This window comes from Capricornis sumatraensis, unplaced genomic scaffold, assembly GCF_032405125.1.
Source record: "Capricornis sumatraensis isolate serow.1 unplaced genomic scaffold, serow.2 scaffold1, whole genome shotgun sequence".
NCBI classification, from domain to species: Eukaryota; Metazoa; Chordata; class Mammalia; order Artiodactyla; family Bovidae; genus Capricornis; species Capricornis sumatraensis.
This window is the reverse complement of record NW_027184612.1, coordinates 735,753-754,567: the sequence shown is the minus strand read 5'-3', so window position 1 is coordinate 754,567 and position 18,815 is coordinate 735,753. Positions and strand designations below refer to the sequence as shown.

Below are 18,815 nucleotides of genomic sequence, written 5' to 3'. Positions count from 1 at the left end.
ATGTGTTAGTATACTGTATTGGTGTTTTTCTTTCTGGCTTACTTCACTCTGTATAATCGGCTCCAGTTTCATCCATCTCATCAGAACTGATTCAAATGAATTTTTTTTAATGGCTGAGTAATACTGCATTGTGTATATGTACCACTGCTTTCTTATCCATTCATCTGCTGATGGACATCTAGGTTGTTTCCATGTCCTGGCTATTATAAACAGTGCTGCGATGAACACTGGGGTACATGTGTCTCTTTCAATTCTGGTTTCCTCGGTGTGTATGCCCAGCAGTGGGATTGCTGGGTCATAAGGTAGTTCTATTTGCAATTTTTTAAGGAATCTCCACACTGTTCTCCATAGTGGCTGTACTAGTTTGCATTCCCACCAACAGTGTAGGAGGGTTCCCTTTTCTCCACACCCTCTCCAGCATTTATTGCTTGCAGATTTTTGGATCGCAGCCATTCTGACTGGTGTGAAGTGGTATAAAGATGGCGGAGGAATAGGACGGGAAGACCACTTTCTCCCTCACAAATTCCTCAAGAGAACATTTCAACGCTGAGCAAACTCCACAAAACAACTTCTGTAGGCTGGCAGAGGACATCAGGCAACCAGAAAAGCAGACCATTGTCTTCAAAAACAGGTAAGAAAAAATATAAAAGACGAAAAAGGAGACAAAGGAGGTGGGGAGGGAGCTCCGTCCCGGGAAGGGAATTTTAAGAAGAGAGGTTTCCAAACACCAGGAAACACTCTCCCTGCCGAGTCTGTGGCGAGTCTTGGAAACACAGAGGGCAACATAACAGGAAGGAAAAATAAAGAAATAATTAAAACCAAGAGATTACAAGCCCAACAGTAACTCCCCCAGCGGAAAAGCAGCACAGACGCCTGCATCCGCCATTGGGAAGTGGGGGCAGGGCAGGGACGCGCGGGAGGCACGGGCTGCAGTGCTTTGTAAGAATCGGGCAGGAACGCCCCACGCGCAACCAGAACAATCTAACTTGGGCTAGCAAACCAGCCTGTGGGATAGCTACCGCACGAAAAGCTCAAACATAAGACACCGCCAGGACCGAGCACAGAATGAAGGACGGAACGGAAAAGCCGGCTGCAGACCATCCCCCACGGGGACAGGCAGCCAGAGCCGTAAGGACTGGAAAGGGGCAATTGCAGACCCGGAGAGACTTTATCTACCTAACTGCAAGCAGGCTTCTTTGCTAAGACTTCTGGGGGTGCTGGACAGTCACAATCTGCCTCACGGGGGCCGCCAGCGGTCCACCCAGAAAGCTGAGCAGCAGCGGCAGAAAAGGTGACAAACCGCGGCGATCGCGCTCGCCAAACTCCTGAGCTACTCGGACCTGGGAAGGGCACGGAGCGCAGTCCCAGCCGAATCTGTGCCTCTGAGGGCTGCCTGAGCGCCGAACCTGAGCGGCTTGGACCGGGGAAGTACACGCAGCCTAGGGCCGGCCCCAGCTGTAGCTCTTGACAGTCCTCTGATGTTCCCCTCCTAACCTTGTCGAGAAAGTTAAGGAAGTGCAGTTTATTTAAAATGTTGTGTTTAATTTCTGTTATATAGCAAACTGACTCAGATATATATATATATGCATATATATATATGTTCATCTTAATATTCTTTCCCATTTGATTTATCTCAGATACTGAGAATAGTTCCCTGTGCTATCCTATAGGACCGTATTGTTTATCCATTTATTTATATATACTTTTCATCTGTTAACCCAAATTCCCAGTCCTTCCCTCCCCTACCTCTCCTCTCCGTTGACAACCACAAGTCTGTACTCTGTATCTAAGTTGATTTTGGTTATTAGATATGTGAATTTGTGTCATATTTTAGATTCCACGTATAAGTGAGAGTATATGATATTTGTCTTTCTCTTTCTGACTTCACTTATAATCTAGGTCCATCCATGTTGCTGCAGATGGCATTATTGCATTCTTTTTTATGGCTGAGTAGTCTTCCGTTGTATACACACCACATCTTTATCCATGTATCTATCAATGGACCTTTAGGTTGTTTCCATGTTTTGGCTCCTGTAAACAGAGCTATCCGTGGATGTTCAGGCTGTCTCCATGTCTTTGCTGTTGTGAATAAAGATGCTGTGAACACAGAGGTGCAGGCATCTTCTTGAATTATAGTTGTGTCTGGGTTTATGCCCAGGAGTGGGATTGCTGGATCATACGGTAACTCTATTTTTAGTTTTTTGTGGAACTTCTATACTGTTTTCCATAGTGACTGCACAAATGTATATTTCCACCAACAATGTAAGCGAGTTCCCTTTTTTTCACATGCTCTCCAGCATTTATTGTTTGTGGACTTTTGTATGATGGTCATTCTGACTAGTATGAGGTGATACCTTGTTTTAGTTTTGATTTGCATCTCTGTAATAATTAGCGCTGATGAGCATCTTTTCATGTGTCTGTTAGCCATATGTTTGTCTTCTCTGGAAAAATGTCTATTAAGGTCTTCTGCCCACTTTTCAATTGGATTGGTTGTTTATTTGTTACTGAATTGTAGAAGCAATCTGTTTATTTTGGAAGCTAAGCCCTTGTTGGTTGTATCATTTGCAAATGTTTTCTACCAGCCTATAGGATTAGACCTGAGTTTTGAATCATGACTCTGCCATGTATTATATATGTCATATGGGACAAAGCTTTCTCAGTGTCATCTTCAACGTCCATACAAACAACAGGATCAATAATCCTTCCCTTCCAAAATTGTGTGGACCTTGGCAAGTTTGCTCAAAATAGGCACTCAAAAATGAAAGAAAATATTTCTAAGTAAGTTGGGTCACCCAACCAGAGGCAAAATTTGTCACCTTTAAATGAATTTTCTTATTAGGTCATGTTATCTTAATAACCTATGGGAAATGTTAAAAGACTAGAATTTGTCGGAACAAACACATTTTTGCATGCTTCTGGGAAAGTAAGTCAGATAAATAAATGAACCATCTGATTTGACACTTCAGCTCTGAAATGGGGCAGAAGAGAGTTTAAAAAGTTTTTTGGCCTTAGAATCAATGCTTTGAAAGGCACTTAACCAACTGTAAATACATAAACCCCTTTTGGGAGGGCAAGCTGGTCGTATCTTCAGAAGCCTTAGAAATACCATAAACTTTGAGTAGTAAGTCTATTCCAAGAAATCCATCCCAGAGAAACCAACAATCAGAGATACTCAGTCAAAAACTTACATATAATACTGTTTATAATTTTTTTTAATAATAATGAAAAATTGGATGCAATTTAAGTGTCTAACAATAGGAGATTAGTTAAATATGTGGTATTTTTTCTTTAAAATAATCTATTATGAAGCCATTAAAATGTATTTTCAAGTAATGTTTGATGACATAGAAAATGCTCAAATATAAATTTAAGTGAAAAAGGAGAATATAAAGCTAAATTTACAATGTGATGCCAATTTTGTAAAATTGAATATTTAACATAATTATTTTTATTCAACTTAAAAGGAATCAACCAAAATATTGTCACAGCATAAACAGTTAAGACAAATGAATTTCAAATTTAAAATACCATTCCATCTCTTTTCTCTATATCTGTCTTCAGCTCGGGTTAATAATCATGAGCATAGTATGACACAGGCCATATTTTCGTTCCTGTTTTGTTTTCCTCCAAATTCTGACATAAGAATATATAACATTTATTGACAAAAAAATCATATGTTTCCTTTAGATTTAACTACAGAGGGACTGCAGTTTAAGACATTGCCTTTTCTTTTGCACCACTGCCTTTATAAAATGTGGGCCCTTTTTGGCAAATGTTTGGATGAGCGCACCACATGCATTAGCTTTGTACATTGTCTGAATTATCCAAAAGGAAAGAGAATGTTGTAATGAAATTTGCATATCTAACCAGTTAGTTAAGGGAATTTAATGGGCATCCATTTTCAAGGAGATTGCAGAAAACCTACCAGGACATAACAAAAGTAAGTGAAGACGCAGTAATTAGATGTTTTTAGTCATCCTCAGGAAAAAAAAAGTATTTGCAGGTGGCCTCTACTCAAAGCCAGCCCTGCCAAATGTTGTGGAATCCTATCTCAGGCAAAAGGAAATCAAGAGAGAGTTGTAGGAAAAATCTGGACACATTGCTTCCCTGAACTCTGTAACACATTAGGGCCCAAGCAGTAATCCTTCGGGACCCTTCCAGTCAATTATTAAAGAGAATAAATAGACATCATTCATTCCTCTAGACTTGTACCCTCTACTGATAAAGAAATTGTGGGCTGCTTTTATCAATGAGAGAACTGTGCACTTGGACCAGCAATTCCTGCCAGGACCATGGCTATTTCTAATAGAGAAGTACCAAGAAGCACTATGCCTGAAAGAGACTTGACATTTTCTTCAGCACGTGTGAGATACCCACTAGGTGCTCCTAGATAAAATGTGGAGAGAGGTCATCTGTATGCAGTTGGAGTTTCTGAGTGAAAACGAGAGAGACAGCCAGAGAAATAAAATATATTTTGGTCCTATTTCCGTGGAAGCTATTTATTTTCAGATCAAAAGCTCAAGTTGTTTACCAAATCAAGATTTTCACACTCTTCCACCTGTGGGGGCAGTGAGCTAGATCAAAGTCCTCAGGACTGATCCAGAGTAAAACTGATGCTGAATTGGATTTATGAGGAATGTTGCAGTGAATAAAATGGAAATGGAACGCCAGAGTATTAGTCCCAATATTGTACAGAATTGTAAGAATGGGTGGTATGTTTCAACATACTCACAAATATATACTGCTGATTTCTGTTGTTCTAAAGTATTTGCTATAATATCTGATTAACTCAATATACCATTAAGGTTCATATGACCCAGTTTTAGTTTATTAATTATTTTGGAATAACTCTATTTGCAAGTATTGATATTTCTTGACTTTTATTCTTTCTTTCTCTTTATTCCAAAAAATAAAGAGAAAGATACACCTATTTTTATGAAACTAGAATAAAGCTCTGTTTTGTAATAATCATTTGAATCCATTGGAACCTTTAACATATTTGAGATACGAGTTCTTAGTGATTTCATCTTTCTCTGTTTCTTGAAACATTTGCTATTTAATCATCCTAGGAATTATTTTCTCATTCAGTTCAGTTCAGTTCAGTCGCTCAGTCGTGTCCGACTCTTTGTGACCCCATGAATCGCAGCACGCCAGGCCTCCCTGTCCATCACCAACTCCCGGAGTTCACTCAGACTCACGTCCGTCGAGTCCGTGATGCCATCCAGCCATCTCGTCCTCAGTCGTCCCCTTCTTCTCCTGCCCCCAGTCTCTCCCAGCATCAGAGTCTTTTCCAATGAGTCAACTTACTTATCAATTATTCCCAGATATACTTTAAAAAAATTATAAACAAACACAAGAGTAATTAAGGAACCTAGAAGGATAGTAAATTATTAAAATAAACTATCACTACTGTTTCATGCTTCAGGTTCTCTTTTTGAGAAGATATAAAAGGGGACTGGAGACATCATCTTTGTACTCCACTCTTTTGTGGAACGTAACTTTGGACTCATAATTTCTCATACTCTGTCCATAATGGCAAATTGAAGAAAACTGTAAGAGGAAGATATTTCACAACTGCGAGATGATTCAGAATCCTAATGCAGACAGATTAGGAACATTCTATAATCTGACAGTGAAATTCATTTCATAAGCAAAAATTTCAGACATTCAGATTATGATGTCCTGGATAAATTTTCTCAAATTCAAAAATCAATAATGATCCAAAATAAAATTTTAAGGATGAAAAAGATATTTGGTTTCCTCATAGTTAACTGTTAACACAGAAAGCACATTACCATCTATATTTGTGAGAAAAACAAGACCATTCCATTTTATTTAAAAGATGTGTGACACCCTTCTTTCACCTGTTATGATATCTCTGCACCAAACTTACCTGATACAGTTTGTAATCAGCAAATGCTGAAGACAGATGTGTAAGAAAAGGTGATTGGGGGAGAAAGTCATGAGGAAATTTAAAAACTCATTGATCATTCTAAATTGTGTTTATAGATGTAAAACTGAAAATGGTCTTAAGTATAGAGCAAAGAAGATACAACCAAAATTATATCATCCAAGAGACTGAAAAATTGCTTTTAAGTGTTGCATTTTGATGATGCAAATTCAGTAAGAACCAGGATTAATGATAAGCTAGAACCTCTTCAATATGTATTTGAAATACAGAATATGTACTACAGAATGGATACATCCCAGGTTCATGCCTGACTGCTGATGGGCAGTTAGTTGCATTTAAAAGATATTTTCCATTTTAGGCATATATAACATTAAAATCATGAAAGTATAAATTATAAATCTGCGTTTACTATATTCAGATTTTCATTAAAATTTCTAAATGATTTTCACTATCTACTTTTACTGATTTTATCTTTTGGTAAATAAAATATTACACAAATATAAATTAGTAAAGAGAGTACATTGGGTCCAGATGTTAAATGGCACTGGCTATTTTTCCTGGCATATGAGAGCAAGGCTTTAGCATGTGGACTAGAAGTAGTTAGGTTCTTGAACTGGACCCAGGTGTGATGTTGAAGCAGGAATATTTTGTGGCACAGTTCTGGGAGTTAGTTTAAAACAAGGCACATGTGGTAAAAATAAATTTTGGGACCAAAAGTACAATTAAATAAAAAGTGCTAATGTCTTCAGACAAACACAGCAGTAGATTTCTTAGCCAATCCTCCTCTGTCCTCCTCTGCTTCCCTTTCTTTTTGCTTCTATCTTCTCCTTCTTTTCCCTCCCAGTCTCTTCCTCCCCCTTCTCTTGTGAGTCTGGGTTAATTTAGGAACTGCTGAAAGAACATCTAAATGGCTGTCCTTACTTTATTCTAATTATGGATCAGGAGAAAAAAGTGTTGGCTGTCTTTCAAGGAAAGCCAATCCACTGAACTCTTCCAGTTTTTTTTTTTTTTTCTTTTCTCCCAAACCCAAGGGATTTACATGCTCTCAGAGAAAAGATTCTAAATAAGGAATAATGATCTTAATCTCAACTAGTATGGTTTGTAGGACAGCCTTTTCATAATCTCGATTGCTGCAAATGAATGATTTAGTCTGTATATTTATTGAGCAGCTACTATATGCCAGACACTGGGAATAATTTTTAAAAAAGACATAATCCTGTCTCTCAAAGAGAAATGCGTTCAAACAGTAAACAATTGCCATAATTTGAGGGCAAAGCCAGCCAGGCGTGCTGCAGTCCACGGGATCTCAAAGAGACAGAGACAACCAAGCAACTGAACAACAACAGGAAAAGCAAGCAAAGAGAGGAGCAAAGAGAAAATCAAAGACGAGTTTACTTTCCCAGAAGCCTGTTGAAGAAATACAAACAGAACGCATCCTAAGTTTAAGCTTTAATTTCACAGCTTTCCCTATCTGATTTGCTTATTTTATAAGTAAGCCAACAAGATTTGTGTACTCAGTGACAACACACTGTCTCACAGAACTAACATAGATTTTATTTTCCTAAGAATTTTTACCCTTCCCTTTGTTTCAAGGTGTATGGAAAAGAAGAGTCCCTTTGGTAAGCCAGCCCAGTGAGAAAGATGCCTTATCTTTGGACTAACCTTTTGCCCAAATAAACTAATGTTTCTTGCCAGTGGCCTAAATCTCTGTCTAAAAGGTCCATAATGTCATAAAATGGATTTTTTTTTTGTTTTTTTTTTTTGCTCAGCTCACCCACCAGGGTAGTAAAAAATAAAATAAAATCTATATCCAAATACACACAATAAATTTCCATTGCTCTAGGGGCAAAATAAAAGCACTTCCATTTCCTTTTTATTCTGGATCACAGACCTGACTGTTTCTTTTACCCCCTCTCAAATGAACTTCCAACCTTCAAGGTCATTTTCTTTTTAAAAGTTATCCTAGTAACATCTAGAATAGCTCTCTCTGGGAATACCTTTTTATTTTCCCCCTCTCACTTAATTTGCCTCTTATGCACCTTTCTCTCAGGTCCCATATTTTCAGTAATGCTGATTGGGCAACTATTTACTTTTTGCTTGAGTTTGAAAAGCACATCAACAGGCACATAAATGTGTTTTGGATCTCATCCATGTAGAAATATTACTGGTAACTTGATGAATCTGTAAGTAATTTTACAAAAATGTTTAGTGAGTTTTGCCAAGGACGTCTGACCCCCGGCATTGCTCCACTGATGTAAGTTTTTGAGTGCTTGGCCTGTTGTGATCAGTACCAGCTGTTCATGCTTCAGTTGTACACATCAGATGTTAAGTGAAGGAGAAAAGACAGCATATTCTGACTTAGGCTTGAAAGTTTGTGAGCTAGGACAGAAATAAGACTGCAGTTGAAAGCGAAGCATGTCTTTCATGCTTCATGTTAGGTTCAGTTGTACCTTCAGTTCAGTTCAGTTCAGTCGCTCAGTCGTGTCTGACTCTTTGCAACCCCGTGAATTGCAGCACGCCAGGCCTCCCTGTCCATCACCATCTCCCAGAGTTCACCCAAACTCTTGTCCATCCAGTCGGTGATGCCATCCAGCCATCTTATCCACTGTTGTCCCCTTCTCCTCCTGCCTCCAATCCCTCCCAGTATCAGAGTCAGTTCTTCGCATGAGGTGGCCAAAGTATTGGAGTTTCAGCTTTAGCATCAGTCCTTCCAATGAACACCCAGGGCTGATCTCCTTTAGGATGGACTGGTTGGTTCTCCTTGCAATCCAAGGGACTCTCAGTTGTACCTTCAGTTCAGTTCAGTCGCTCAGTCGTGTCCATCTCTTTGCGACCCCATGAATCGCAGCATGCCAGGCCTCCCTGTCCATCACCAACTCCCGGAGTTCACTCAGACTCACGTCCATCAAGTCAGTGGTGCCATCCAGCCATCTCATCATCCTCTGCCGTCCCCTTCTCCTCCTGCCTCCAATCCCTCCCAGCATCAGAGTCTTTTCCAATGAGTCTTAGCATAATTAAAAATCTCTCTCAATCAGATGCTGCATAGAGCAGATAGAGTATCTCTAACAAAGAATAAAGATTCATTAAAATAGTTTTGTTTGATAAAGATTTAAAAAACTGTTTGATTTTTTGTACAGACTTCTTCACAGACTTCCAAGGAAGAAAATAAAAACAATAAAATATTGATAATGTATTGTGATTTCCTTAGAGAGCAGTAAGAAATCTATTTCAGGACACATTTCAGTAGGAGTTAAAATTATTTAGGTTTTTAAATTTTTTGCTTTGAAAGACCATGAGGTTAGTGAAAGCATGGGATATTTTAAGTATATTTACATCCAGCCTAAATGCCAACACAGAGATGCCCCTTTAGTTCAGTTCAGTTCAGTCACTCAGTCGTGTCCGACTCTTTGTGACCCCATGAATTTATAAAAGTGGAAGTACGTATTCTTCCACTTTTAAATACTTTCTTCCACTTTTACATACATTTCTTCCACTATTACATACATTATTCCACAAATACATACATAATGGAATGTATGTATTTCATTACATCTAAACACATACTGCCTAGGGCGTGGCTCCCAGTATCATAACATACGTTTAAGGTTTAGGGCCAGGCATAGTTGTTAAAAACTAGTATTGAGAGAGTGTTAGTTAAAGCTTTGGAGTAGAATGTCCATCAGACCAAACAAAACAATAGCCCTATTGACAGTAACCAAAAAGTGGAAATGACCCAAATGATGAACCTCACTGATTAATGGAGACGTAAACAGTGGTATATCCATACAATGGGAAAGTATTCAGCCACTAAAGGGAATGAAGTGATACTTGCTACAGTGTGGATGAATTTTACAAATTGTTGTTGTTGTTGTTCAGTCGCTATGTCCTACCTAACAAACTGCAGAATGCCAGGCTTCCCTGTCTTTCACTATCTTTCAGAGTTTGCTCAAACTCATGTCCATTGAGTTGGTGATACTATCTAACCCTCTCATTCTCTGCTGTCCCCTATTTTTTCCTTCCGTCTTTTGGAGAATCAGGGTTTTTTCCAATGAGTCAACGCTTGGCATCAGGTGGCCAAGGTATTGGAGCTTCAGCTTCAGCATCAGTCCTTCTAGTGAGTATGTATTCAAGGGTGATTTCCTTTAGGATTAACTGGTTTGATCTCCTTGCTGTCCGAAGTAAAAGTGAAAGTCATTCAGTTGTATCTGACTTTATAGTCCATGGGATTCTCTGGTCACAGAATACTGGAGTGGGTAGCCATTCCCTTCTCCAAGGGATCTTCCCAACCCTGGGATCGAACTGAGATCTCCCACATTGCAGGTGGATTCTTTACCTACTGAACCACCAGGGAAGCCTTGCTTGCTGTCCAAGGGACTCTCGGGAGTCTTCTCTGGCACCACTATCCAAAAGCATCAGTTCTTCCTTGCTCAGCCTTCTTTATGGTCTGACTCTCACATCTGAACATCACTACTTGAAAAACCATTTTTCTGACTATGCAAACAATGTCGGCCATGTGATATCTCTGCTTTTTAATATGCTGTCTAGATTTGTCGTAGTTTTCCTTCAAAGGATCAATTGTCTTAATTTCATGGCCACAGTCACCATCTGCAGTGGTTTTCAAGCCCAAGAAAATAAAATCTGTCACTGTTTCCACTTTTCCCTCTTCTATTTGCCATGAATTGATAGGACTGGAAGCCATGATCTTAGTTTTTTGAATGTTGACTTTTAAGCAAGTTTTATCACTCACCTCTTTCACCCTCAAGAAAAGGTTCTCTAGTTTATCTTCACCTCCTGCCATTAGAGTGGTATTATCTGCATATCTGATGTTGTTCATATTTCTTCCAGCAGTCTTGATTCCAGCTTGTGATTCACCCAGCCCAGCATTTTACATGATGTACTCTGCATAGAAGTTAAATAACCAGGGTGGCAACAACCCAGTCTGTTGTTCCGTGTACAGTTCTAACTGTTGCTGCTTGACCTATATACAGGTTTCTCAAGGGACAGGTAAGATGGTCTGGTATTCACATCTCTGTAAGAGTTTTCCACAGTTTTTTGTGATCCACACAGTCAAAAGATTTAGCATAGTTGGTGAAACAGAAGTAGATGTTTTTCTGGAATTCTCTTGCTTTTTCTAAGATTAGTGAAAGTTGGCAATTTGATCTCTGCTTCCTCTGCCTGTTATAAACCCAGTTTGTACATCTGAAACTTCTAGGTTCACATACTGCTGACGCCTAGCTTGAAGGATTTTGAGCATAACCTTGTTAGCAGGTGAAATGAGTGCAATTGTAGAGTAGTTTGAACATTGTTTGGCACTACCCTTCTTTGAAATTGGGATGAAAACTGACCTTGTCTAGTCTTGTGGCCACTGATGAGTTTTCCAAATTTGCTGACATATGGAGTATAGCACTTTAACAGAATCATCCTTTAGAATTTAAATAGTTCGGCTGAAATTCCATCACCTCCTCTGTGTTCATCGTAATGCCTCCTGGGGCCCACTTGAATTCACACTCCAAAATTTCTGACTCTAGGTGAGTGATCACACCATTGTGGTTATCTGGGTCATTAAGACCTTTTTGTATACTTCTTCTATGTATTCTTCAGTTCAGTTGCTCAGTTGTGTCTGACTCTTTGCGAACCCATAGACTGCAGAACACCAGGCCTCCCTGTCCATCACCAAGTCCCAGAGCTTACTCAAACTCAGGTCCATTGAGTCGGTGATACCATCCAGCCATCTCATCTTCTATCGTCCCCTTGTCCTCCCAGCCATCTCATCTTCTATCGTCCCCTTGTCCTCCCAGCCATCTCATCTTCTATCGTCCCCTTGTCCTCAATCTTTCCCAGCATCAGAGTCTTCTCCAATGAGTCAGTTCTTCCCATCAGGTGGCCAAAGTATGGGAGTTTCAGCTTCAGCATCAGTCTTTTCAATGAATGTTCAGGACTGATTTCCTTTAGGAAGAACTGGTTGGATCTCCTTGCAGTCCAAGGGACTCTCAAGAGTCTTCTCCAGCAACATAGTTCAAAAGCATAAGTTCTCTGGGGCTCAGCTTTCTTGCAACCTCTTAATATTCTCTTCTGCTTCTCTTAGGTCCTTATTGTTCCTGTTCTTTACTGTGCCCGTCCTTGCATGAAATGTTCCCTTGATAGCTCCAGTTTTCTTGAAAAGATCTCTAGTCTTTCCCATTCTGTTATTTTTGTTTTCTTCTACTTCTTTGCATTGTTCATTTAAGAAGGGCTTTTTATTTCTCCTTGCTTTTCTCTGGAACTGTATTCAGTTGGATATATTTTTTCCCTTTCTCCTTTGCCTTTCACTTCTCTTCTTTTCTCAGCCATTTGTAAAGGCTCCTCAGACAACCACTTTACCTTCTTGTAATTCTTTTTCTTTGGGATGGTTTTGCTCACCACCTCCTGTACAGTGTTATGAACCTCCGTCCATAGTTCTTCAGGCACTCTGTCTACCAGATATAATCCCTTGAATCTATTCATCACCTTCACTGTATAATCATAAATGATTAGATTAGGTCATACATGAGTGACCTAGTGGTTTCTTGTACTTTCTTCAATTTAAGCATGATTTTTGCAATAAGGAGCTCGTGACCTGAGCTAAGTGAAAGAAACAGGAAATAAAAGATCACATATGTGAAGATTTCATATATTTGAGATGTGCAAAATAGATAATTCCACATAGACAGAAAATGGAATGAAGAGTGACTCTCGATGGGAATAGTATCTCTTTTTTAGTCCCTAAGTTGTGTCGACTCTTTCATGATCCCATGGACTGTATGTAGCCCTCAGGGTCCTCTGTATATGGGATTTCCCAGGTAAAAATACTGGTGTGGGTTTCCATTTCCTTCTCTAGGGGATCTTCCCAACCATGACTCTTACATTGGCAGACATGTTATTTGCTACTGAGTCACCCAAGAAAGCCCCATTTGTTGGGAGACGATGAAAATGTGCTGGAACTAGATGGTGCTAACTGTTCAACTTTATAAATAAAGACCACTGAGTTAGATACTCATAAAGGGTAAATTTTAAGTGATGTGAATGATGTCTCAATTTCAAAAATTGTGAGTAAGGGAAAGCAAGCCAGCCTGTAATTTTGAGAGATGATATACATCTATTTCCTTTTTATGTGCTCTCTATTCTATCCCTCTGAAACTGTATATTAGAAAGTGTCATGGTATTATCCAGGTCTCTTAACATTTCTTTCACATTTTCCTTTTCTTTATCCTTCTCTGCTGCATTCTAGGTAGCCTTAGAAAAACGAATTTCCAGCTTACAAATTTTACTTTGTAAGTATGTCTTTTTTCTTGCTAGTCTATGTACTGAGATTTACCTTTTAACAATTATAGTTTTTCTCTTTTACCTGTTCTATTTTCTCTTTTAGATATTATATTTTCAATTTGTCTGGTCATTTTTTCTGTCTTTTGTTTTTTCAGTCATTTATTCAGTTCCTTCTTTTATTTCCTCAACAACAATAAACAAAATTTTCATGATCTCTATCTGATAATTACAGTATCTTCAAACTTTGTGAGTCTAATTCTTCAGTTTATTGCTTCTATCAACTCTCACTCATGGTACCTTTTTTCCCCGAGTATGTTCTTTGTGTATGTGTGTGTAGTAGAAGGTGGGCGATATTTTCTTTAGCATGTATGGTAAACTGTGGGGGGTGATTTTAAACATTAATCCATTTCCAGAAAAGATTTGGTGTTGCTTCAGTTGTGTGCCTGAATAAACAAGCAATCCAAAACTTTAAAATTAAAAACCAGTTTGAATATATTCAGAACGCCCCAATGGCATCAGTTGTAACGTGAAACCTGTGCAAGAGCTAAATATGGCTGCAAACACTCAGAGACGATTTTTTCATTTCTTTAAAAAAGATTGTTTCTAGGAAGCCACCTGAGAGTTATTTTTTTCTTCCATGTTTCTCCTTTTTAAGATAATTTTTATTTTAGTGTAGAAAGAGGGGTCTCCTTTTAAAGATTCTGGCTTTATCTGGGGTTCCCTGATGGCTCACCAGGTAAAGAATCATCCTTCAGTGGAGGGGATACCGGAGAAGTGAGTTTGATTCCTGGGTCAGAAAGATCCCCTAGAGGAGGAAACAGCAACTTACTCCAGTATTCTTGTCTAGAGAATCTCATGGACAAGAGGATCCTGGTTGGCTACACTCCAAAGGCTCACAAGGAGTTGGACACAGCTGAGCACAGTACAATTATGAATTTATTTTTTATGAGACCTAATTTTTATATCCTGCTAAGAAAACATCATAAATTAAAATGAAGAATCTTATTTGTACAGAAATATATATTGCAGTTTTATTTTAAATATCCCCAAACTGGAACAACTCAAATACCAATCCACAAGAGAACAGGTAAACATACTGGGTTTTTTTTTTTTTTTTTTCTTTTTTTTTTTGAGAGAGAACACTACTTAACATTAATTTAAAAACTTAAGCTAACTGATCCTCAAAACAAAATTGATAAACCTCAAAACGTAGAGTGAAAAAAATCAGACCAATCAACTGAATCCAGGCCAAGTTAATCTAGAATAGTAAAAATCTAAATAGTAAATACAAAGGGGAAGTTAAGACTAGCCAGAGATAGAAGAAACAATATCTTTCTTAAAAATGTTCTTGTATCTTTTAGTGCGGTTGCATGTGTGTGTGTGTGTATGTGTGTGTGTGTGTATTTGAGAAAAATCACCAAGTTAAAGTCTGCATATTTCAGTTTATGTAGATTTTATCTCAATAAACCAATGAAGAATATGTGGAAGAAATAAACTAAATATTTGACAGTTTTGTAGATAAATGAAAGCAAAGTAGGGTCACTGATGCCCTAGAGAATCTTCAAGAAAATTAGAGATACCAAGGGAACTTTTCATGCAAAGATGGGCTCAATAAAGGGCAGATGGTACGGACTTAACAGAAGCAGAAGACATTAAGAAGAGGTGGCAAGAATATACAGAAGAACTGTACAAAAAAGATCTTTAAGACCCAGATAATCATGATGGTGTGATCACTCACCTAGAGCCAGATATCCTGGAATGTGAATTCAAGTGGGCCTTAGGAAGCATCACTACAAACAAACCTAGTAGAGGTGATGGCATTCCAGTGGAGCTATTTCAAATCCTGGAAATTGATGCTGTGAAAGTGCTGCACTCAATATGCCAACAAATTTGGAAAACTCAGCAGTGGCCACAGAACTGGAAAAAGACAGTTTTCTTTCCAATCCCAAATAAAGGCAATGCCAAAGAATGCTCAAAAAACCACACAATTGCACTCATCTCACACACTAGTAAAGTAATGCTCAAAATTCTCCAAGCCAGGCTTCAGCAATACGTGAACCATGAACTTCCAGCTGTTCAAGCTGGATTTAGGGAAGGCAGAGGAATCAGAGATCAAATTTCCAACATCCACTGGATCATGGAAAAAGCAAGAGAGTTCCAGAAAAACATCTAGTTCTGCTTTATTGACTATGCCAAAGCCTTTGACTGTGTGGATCACAAGAAACTGTGGAAAATTCTTCAAGAGAATTCTGAAAGAGATGGGAATACCAGACCACCTGACCTGCTTCTTGAGAAACGTGTATGCAGGTCAGGAAGCAATAGTTAGAACTGGACATGGAACAACAGACTGGTTCCAAATAGGAAAAGAAGTGCGTCAAGGCTGTACGTTGTCACCCTGCTTATTTAACTTATATGCAGAGTACATCAAGAGAAATGCTGGGCTGGAGGAAGCACAAGCTGGAATCAAGACTTCTGGGAGAAATATCAATAACCTCAGATATGCAGATGACACCACCTTTATGGCAGAAAGTGAAGAAGAACTAAAGAGCCTCTTGATGAAAGTGAAAGAGGAGAGTGAACATGTTGGCTTAAAGCTCAACATTCAGAAAACTAAAATGGCATCCGGTCCCATCACTTCACGGCAAATAGATGGGGAAACAGGGGAAACAGTGGCTGACTTTATTTTTCTGGGCTCCAAAATCACTGCAGATGGTGACTGCAGCCATGAAATTAAAAGATGCTTACTCCTTGGAAGGAAAGTTATGACCAACCTAGACAGTATATTCAAAAGCAGAGACATTACTTTGCCAACAAAGGTCCGTCTAGTCAAGGCTATGGTTTTTCCAGTGGTCATGTATGGATGTGAGAGTTGGACTATAAAGAAAGCTGAGCACTGAAGTACTGATGCTTTTGAACTGTGGTGTTGGCAAAGACTCTTGAGAGTCCTTTGGACTGCAAGGAGATCCAAGCAGTCCATCCTAAAGGAGATCAGTCCTGGGTGTTCACTGGAAGAACTGATGTTGAAGCTGAAAGTCCAATACTTTGGCCACCTGATGTGAAGAGGTGACTCATTTGAAGAGACCCTGATGCTGGGAGGGATTGAGGGAAGGAGGAGAAAGGGACGACAGAGCATGAGACGGTTGGATGGCATCACCGACACGATGGACATGGGTTTGGGTGGACTTTGGGAGTTGAAATGGACAGGGAGGCCTAGCGTGCTGCAGTTCATGGGGTCGCAAAGAGTCATACATGACTGAGCGACTGAACTGAATTGAAGGATTACAAATACATGGTGTATATCCCAGTATTTTCTTCAACTTGACACATGATCAACATCAGTAATTATGTCAACCGTTTTTTTTTTCTGTTTACACTGACTCAAAATTTTCCTTTCAAAAGCATTTCTATGAAACTATTGGCAATTCACAAACAAGATGAAAATTTTGTACCCACTAACATTTTAAACAGCCATTGGGTAACTCATGTATTCCTTTTTTTGCTCTTATCTCACATTGAATCCATACTTAAATGCTTTTAATACTATCTAAAAATTATATTTAAATTCTGATTGCATCTCTCCACTTCCATTATCACCATCCTAGCCCAGCCATGAACATGTTTTAACCGGACTATTACTCTTTGTTCTTATTTCTACCTGTTTCATTTTGTCTTTCTACAAAAGAGGAGAAAGTTTTGTTTTCAAATATGCCAGATAGATTACCCCACACACATCCTTTAGAGTACAGGTCAAGGTCTTATCTGGTTCAGCTTCCTTTGATGATCTATCTCCAGCTAACCTTTTTTTCCTTTTTTTTCCTACTGTGCTGCACCCTGATCTCTCCACTAACCAGGCTGTACACTCTGTCCTTCCAACACAGCGTAAATGCCTCTGGTTCACTGTCTTGACACTCATCATCCCTTCTGTTGAAAACACTTCCAACGTATCTTCATGGCCTGAATGTCAGCTAACTTTTTTGAAGTGTCTATTCACATGTGAAGTCACCAGGGAGGCATATCCAGATGAACTATCTCAAATATTACACACTCCTCCATCCCCTGTGCATATGATATCTCCTTTTACTACTTGACTGTTTTTAAACCCTTATGATCACACACACATACACACAGTTTCATTTTCTGTCTCATTTTGCTTAAAAGTAAAGTGCATGCACGTGGAGAGTATCTTTATTTTGCTCGCTGCTTTATCTACATACTCCACCATTCTACCATATAGTAGTTACTGACTTATATATCTCCAGAACCGATGCCACAGTAGAAATTTCCTAAATGTTAGTTTAATGAATATACTCAAGAAATTTATATTTGAGAGAAAAAAAAAAATGATGTCACATCCCTCTCCTTGAGGACGAGAGAGAAGAAAAAGACTGTTAAAGACTATTCTCCCCTGACATATTATTGTATGCATCAGTTTTGAAAGGAAAAGTATGGGTTCTACTGATATTACAACTTATATGTTGGTGGAAGAAGTTATTTGATGCTATGTTCTTTATTTCCCATTCTTTTTATCTCTGTGCTTTTGTCTTTATAAGTTATCTTGACCTAATTCAAATTCACTGATGCTTCAGTCTGCTGCCCATCTTCTGTTAAATCTGTTCAAAAATTTTTAATTCCAAACACCTTATTTTTCAGTTGTACAGTATTCAATTTATTTTCTCTTCTGTGTCTCCATTTCTTTGTTAAATGATTGTTTTTTCAGTTATTGTCTTTATTGCCTATATTTCTTTAACATATGTATAATGACATTTAAAATTCCTTTTCAGAAGTTCTAATCTGCGATGCTATGTGTCTGCTTCTATTTTTTTATTTTTGCTCTTAATTTTGGTTGACATTTTTCTGTTTCTTTACGTGTTTTGAAATTTGTGGTTGTATGTCAGGTATTATACATTAAAAAACAAACAAACAAACAGACAAAGAAATATCTGTCCCCCATCCCAGCAAGAGAGCATTCTCTCTGGCAGTTAGGATAAGAAACTGATTATGTATCGATTGATTCAGGAGATGAGCCATGTCAGCAGTGGGTTGCAATTTAACTTCCTTTTTTTTTTTTCTTCAGTTCGCTAGAACTTTTTAATTCTTCTGTGAATATTGTGTTCCTTTTTAATTGAAATACAGTTGATTTACTGTGTTTTGTTAGTTTCAGGTATACAGCAAAATGATTGAATTGTCATATATATGCATGTAAATATTTATATATGTGACTCTGAAAAAGAATTTCAGGTTCTTTTCCGTTATAAGTTATTACAAGATATTTAATATAGTTCCCTGTGCTGTGCAGTAGGTCCTTCCTGGCTATCTATTTTATACATGCTGCTACTAAATCGCGTCAGTCGTGTCCAGCTCTGTGCAACCCCATAGATGGCAGCCCACCAGGCTCCCCTGTCCCTGGGATTCTCTAGGCAAGAATACTGGAGTGGGTTGCCATTTCCTTCTCCAGTGGATGAAAGTGAAAAGTGAAAGTGAAGTCGCTCAGTCATGTCCGACTCTTAGCGACCCCATGGATTGCAGCCTATCAGGCTCCTCCATCCATGGGATTTTCCAGGCAAGAGTACTGGAGTGGGGTGCCATTGCCTATGTTAATCCCAAACTCCTAATTTATCTTCCC

At 38.6% G+C, this 18,815-nt stretch overlaps 1 protein-coding gene across 2 annotated transcripts in view; it reads left to right on the top strand.

Annotated features, from left to right (window-relative positions):
* The first annotated feature begins 480 nt into the window (after window positions 1-480).
* LOC138072301 (lysozyme C, kidney isozyme-like) overlaps window positions 481-18,815 on the top strand; it is a 55,452-nt gene continuing 37,117 nt past the window's right edge. For both annotated transcript variants that reach the window (XM_068963407.1, XM_068963406.1), the window contains exon 1: window positions 481-631. The gene's annotated coding sequence lies outside the window, so the exon portion shown is untranslated. The remainder of the gene's footprint in view (window positions 632-18,815) is intronic.